General features: G+C 37.9%; 1 non-coding gene across 1 annotated transcript; it reads right to left on the bottom strand.

Annotated features, from left to right (window-relative positions):
- Trnaa-ugc (transfer RNA alanine (anticodon UGC)) lies at positions 1 to 72 on the bottom strand. The gene has a single exon. It is a non-coding gene; the product is annotated as a tRNA-Ala (tRNA).
- Between the last annotated feature and the right edge of the window lie 6,269 nt (positions 73 to 6,341).

Here is a 6,341-nt window from a genome sequence, read left to right as displayed (position 1 = left end):
TGGAGATGCCGGGGATTGAACCCGGGGCCTTTCACATGCAAAGCGAACGCTCTACCACTGAGCTACATCCCCACCATACTTACTGTTAGCCAAAAAAAGAGCCGTTAACATTCGGCGAATAAATATTTGGATCAACTATCGACGTGACGTGAAAATTAGTTGTAATTGTTTTTATTTGCCTGTGATATTGATTTAAGTGGTTTTCTGGCATAAGTTTTTATGAGAGAGTATAACAAAATACTAATACTAAAAACATAGACGAATATATGTACAATATTTTAGTTATTATTGTTGAAGTTCATATTAGTGTGGAAGCACTAGACTACTTTAAATTTAATGTCAGTTTATGATAAGCTGTGAGTTGAATGCGGAAGTGTTAGCTATCTTGTATGAGTTTGCCTATGGATCCAGTTAGCAACACTCAAACAGATGTTCGTGTGATTTAGATAGAAGATCAAGCGCCGAGACTCCATTAAGTTCCATCCAGAAAAATTTAAGTGCAGACTCGCTCTTGAATTACAGATAATATAATTAGGACCTATCGTTAGGCAGTTTGTGGACTGCGTTCTATAAAATCGTTATGGCCAATAATTTTAATGAATGAAAGATATTTGGTTTTTCCTTATCAATTACAGAATGCCGGATGCTATCAGGTGTTATTTCGAATTGAATTTATAATGGAGAGGTATAATATTTTCTCTCAATGAAAAATAATATTTTAGAAATCTCACTTCAGTAGTAATGCGGTTGGTACCAAGTGATTTTTATGTTTCACACGACAATAAAAAATAGTTTAAAATGTTTCTAATCCAGAGAAAAATCTCAAGAGACGCTGACAATAAAGAGCATGTATTCAGCGATTTTTACGAAGAGTGGAATTATACAACAAAGAAGTTCCAATAAATTTTGTGTACGGTATCAAATCTCTGCTGTCGAAACGTTCAGAATATTTGAAAAGGCTTTCGCTGATAATTGTTTGTCCCGACAAGTGTGTTTGCTTGGTACAAATTATTGAAAGAGGGTCGAGAATATGTTGATGACGAACCATGTCCATTAAAGGAATTGGTGCTTAAGAATCGTCGATTAACAGTCTGAGATCTTACTCGTATCGTTAGAATATCATCAGGATCAGTGAAAACCATTTTAAAATATCAATTGAGTAAAGATATTTTAGCGTTAGTCACTCGGGACTGGCCAGAAGCGATTCTTTTACATATGGCTTAAGCAGCTCATGACTGCCGGCCTAAGACCAAGTATTCTCTTGGTAGCCGAAAAAACTTCCGTATGAAGGCGAGCTAAAGTGAGAGAGCGAATCATTCTTCCTCAGTGTTGTGTGCTGGGTTTAGGGCCCGCAACGTAAAAAAAACACTTCTAATGAAAAGGAGTGTGTAAAGATAACAAATTGATTGGACTTTATCAGTGTGGCTTCAGTCGTGGAAATTTAACAGCTGACCAGATATTGTATTACCATGCGCCACACCTTGGAAAATAATCGTGAAAAGAGGATCGATGTACATCACCTCTTTGTTAAATTTGAAACTGATTTTGACAATACGTAAAGGAGCTTCTTTCATGCCATATTTGAATTCGGTATCTCCGCAAAATTAATACGGCTGTGTAAACTGACGTTGAATAATAGGAAAAGCTCTATCAGGTTCGGGAAGGAACTCTTGAAGCCATTTGGAACCAAAGGAGGTTTCAGAAGAAGAAGAAAAGGAAACGTTAAAGACCCTATAAAGTGCATATACATATGTATAAATGATCAGCGTGACGAGCTAAGACGAACTGACCTCTGTATTTGAGATATTGATCGGAAATTTTGCACCCGTCCCTTCCTCCCCAAAAAGCTGCTCTTTTGTCCAGCACCAACGATATCGGACCACTGTAGCATATAGCTGTCATACAAACTGAACGATCAGAATCCAGTCCTTGTATGAAAAACTTTTTCATTTGACGAGATATCTGTACAAAAGTTGGTATGGATTATTATCTAAAGCAATAATGTAATCTCCTAAGAAATTATTGAGATCGGCTTACTATAGCATATAGCTGCCATACAAACTGAACGCTCCAAATTAAGTACTTGAAAGGAAACTTTTGTAGTTGTTAAGGTTTTTCTAGCTTCGGTGGAGCCAAAGTTAACGTTTTTTGTTGTTTTCTGTTAAGATTAAAACCTCCCAGACAATTACATAATCAGTCGATCACTTTGCCACATTTTGCAAAAGATGTTCACTAATATGCAACACCCTTCTAAATATATTTTTGATGGCAACAACAATATGACACCACAAACTGGACAGCAACAACACAAATAATTGCGAAAGAAACAACAACACAATGAGTTACATAAGCTTGGACATAAGTACACCGAAACACACACTTATGCACCGAAACATACACAGACACAGCCACAAATACACAACTGATTATGCGCCAACAAAAACAAATCGTTGTCATAAATTAAACACTTTTGTTTACAAATTTATTGCAACTCTGCCCTGCTGTTGAGCCGCATAATGTTATTGCATTTGTTGTTGTTTTTGAGTTTATTGTTGGCATTGTAATCGCTTTGTTGTCATTGGACGGGCAGCCAGCTAACATCTTCATTGTGTCAATAATGCAAGCAACATGTGGCAACAACAACAATATAGCGTGTTGGATACTTTGGTTGACACTAAGCTGGCGACAACAACAATAAAAACAACAATAATCGCAACTAAAAGGTGCTGCACATATGCAAAGTAGCTTGTTGAAGGTTGTGGTGGCTGCAACTACTGTCACTTGTGGCACAGTGCAAGCGCGACTGCTGATTATCAACTGCTGCGGTGGCGCGCAGTTTAGGTTGCACATACATACAGACATACATGCATACATTCATACATTCGTACATACATGCCACCTTTTTGTTTCTTGGCGCGCGGTAAAGGTGTGTTCCGCAGATTTCCATAAAGCACCAAGAGCTATCGAGGTTTACATCTATACACATATATATGCATATACATTCATATGTTGGCCTTGTTGTTGCAATATCATCATCATATGCAACAATCCGCCTCTTGTACTGTGGCGCATGCGCCTCCAGCTGCAACAAAACGCAGCGGCAAGCACTTGCGTCTCCACACGGCGCGCACGCATGCGCCAGGAGCTTGTGGGTCGGCTTGGCGCGGCTCGGCTAACATGTGTTCTTATATGAATTTTAAATGATATGTTAATATGTAGTCGTCGTTGAAAAAACAACAAAAAATATTAAACAATTTATTTGCAAGAAGCGCGCTGCTATACAAATTTGTAGACAAAGTAATTCTTAGGTATATTTTTTTTTTGTTTTTGCTTTTTCATGCAACAACACCACTGATAAGCGCTACACAATGCACAGTTGAAAATCGTTTAAAATTTATGCGAATGTTAAATATGCGCGAATCCACCTAGAAGTGCAAATGTACGTGCACAGGGTGACACCAAAGCGCTAAAAGTTAAAAAATAAGAAAACCCGTTCACTTCAGATCTCGATTTTGATCGATTAGTTATGCTGTTGCAGTAGACAATAATTTTTTCCAAATTTCGTGGGGATACCTTGTCAATTGAAAAAGTTTTCACTACAAGGACTTAAATTTGATCGGTCAGTTTGTATGGCAGCTATATGCTATAGTTGTCCGATCTGAGCAATTTCTTCAGAAATGGTACCGTTGACTTGGAAAATACTCTGTATCAAATTTCGTGAAGATATCTCGTCAAATAAAATAGTTTTCCCTACAAGGACTTAAGTTTGATCGTTTAGTTTGTATGGTAGCTATATGCTATAGTAGTCCGATCTAGACATTTTCTTCAAAGATTGAACCGTTACCTTAGGTAATAATTTATGCCAAATTTCCTCAAGATATCTTGTCAAACAAAAAAGTTTTCCCTACAAAGAATTGGCTTTGATCGCTTAGTTTGTATGACAGCTATATGCTATAGTTGTCCGATCTAGATAATTTCTTCAGAGATTGCACCGTTGTATTAGAAAATATTATGTGCCAAATTTCGTGAAGATGCCTCGACAAATGAAAAAGTTTTCACTACAAGGACTTAAATTTGATCAGTCAGTTCGTATGGCAGCTATATGCTATAGTAATCCGATCTGAGCAATTTCTTCAGAGATTATACCGTTGACTTGGAAAATATTCTGTACTAAATTTCGTGATCATACCTTGTCAAATAAAAAAGTTTTCCATACAAGCACTTGATTCCGATCGTTCAGTTTGTATGATAGCTATGCGCTAAAGTGGCCCGAAAACAACAGTTCCGACAAATAAACAGCTTCTTGATGAGAAAAAAGCATGTGCAAAATTTATATTATCTATATTATCTCCGACGTCTGCTTCTGGGTCTTTTAAGCTTCGTGGCAAACCCTCTTTAGTCTATAACAATTAGATATATCAAGCGACACTAAAAAGGATCCGCTTTCGCACCACCCATTATCTTGTTGATTTTGTACGCCAAAAACTTTAGAAATATGAATATATTTACAGCATCTACTAAAGTCACTTGTGCGCCTGCGCAGCACACAATGTCGTCTGCGAGTCCATTGAGGAGTGGGAAGAGTCACGATCTTCTTGCCGGCAGCCGTGCATTCATTGACATGTAGTATTGCAAATATTTACAAAAAAAAAAAACAAAAGTAATAAAAACAATGGCAATAAGCTACGAAGAGGGCGCTTAAAGCGCTTGAAGGTATTTAGTGCTTGACAAGCGTACAAATCGCTGGTTTAGTGATTGTTTTAATAAAGTTGTTTGCTGGCGTTAAATATATTTACATATACGAGTACACCTACATACTTATATATGTATATAAAATACATGTATATAAAGGGTGGTCCACTTCGCGGTTCACTACTTTTTTTAAAGAAAAAACACAGCAACTTTAAACTTAATGGGGTGTGTTTATTATCATTCGAAATAATATTCTTTGGCATTTATTTTTTGATCTTTATCTGTTTTAAATGGTGGTCGCGGCTATGCCTAAGATGGTTTATCCGTTGAGTCCAATTTTCGATGACGTGTTCGAGTATATCGACTGATAACTGACGAATGATACGAGTGATGTTTTGCTCCAAGGCCTGATCTGAAGCGGGATTATTCGCATGGACTTTAGATTTTACATATCCCCACAGGAAAAAGTCTAACGGTGTGATATCATACGATCTTAGTGGCCAATCGACTGGATCAAAATGTGAAATTATCAGCTCACTGAAGTGTTCTCTGAATAAATGCATTGATTGATGCGATGTGTGGGAACTGGCGCCGTCGTGTTGAAACCCAATATCGCTGAGATCACGAGCTTCAATTTCAGGTATCAAATAATGGGCTCCAGTGGTTCCAATGGCCGTTATCTGTCGCCATTGAAGGTTATGATCTCAGTGGCATCATTTCTGAAGAACATGTACCAATGATTCCACCGGCCTACAAATCGTCTAAACCTTTTTTTTTGATGAAATAGCTTTTCTCGAATATCTTAAAGTTGTTCTTCATCCCAAATGCGGCAATTTTGCTTATTTATATATCCATTGAGCCAGAAATGGATCTCATCGATGAACAAAATTTGGCTCGAAAACGTCGGATCTTCTTGGAACTTTTCAAGAGCCCATAGAGCGAAGCGATGTCGCTTGGGAAGGTCGAGTGGCTTCAGTTCTTGCACAAGTTGTATTTTGTACGCTTTCAATTTAAGATCTCGACGTAAAATGCGAAAAGTCGTTCCATACGTGAGTCTGAGTTGCTGCGAACGGCGCCGAATCGACTCTTCACGGTCTTTGTCTACACTTCCAGCTACGGCTGCTACATTTCCTTCATTGCGTGCTGGACGTGGTCTATTGGGTCGAACGTTATTCAATATTGATTGTTGCGTCTCCAGATATGTGATGGTGTTGTGAATAGAACGGGAAGTCGACCGATAATGTAGACCATAAGTTGAGCGAAGCGCGCGAAACACATTCTTTACAGAACGTAAATTTTCGAATAAAGTTGAATGATTTGTAAACGTTCTTCAGGCGTTAGTCTTTCTATGGTGAAATGCCCAACAATACTGAACAAAAATGACATGGGAGCTTGACACGACTCAGGCGTGATCTATTAAAAAATATACCTCTACTTGAGTCACCCGTTATATGAGATATGTATGTATTTCTACATACATAAACACTAAGTTTTAGAGTTGTTGCTTCAGTTCTAAATGGTACTGAATTGGGTAAGTCAACTAAGAGAAGCAATAGTTCGACAGAACTAAGCTTAGAAAGCAGTTGGAAGGGCTTTGGATACAGGTGTGAAGGTAAATCAGCCCTTAGTAGATACCTAGTGTTCGTGGA

The sequence above is a fragment of the Bactrocera dorsalis genome, chromosome 4, assembly GCF_023373825.1.
Source record: "Bactrocera dorsalis isolate Fly_Bdor chromosome 4, ASM2337382v1, whole genome shotgun sequence".
NCBI classification, from domain to species: Eukaryota; Metazoa; Arthropoda; class Insecta; order Diptera; family Tephritidae; genus Bactrocera; species Bactrocera dorsalis.
This window is presented reverse-complemented; position numbering and strand designations above follow the sequence as displayed.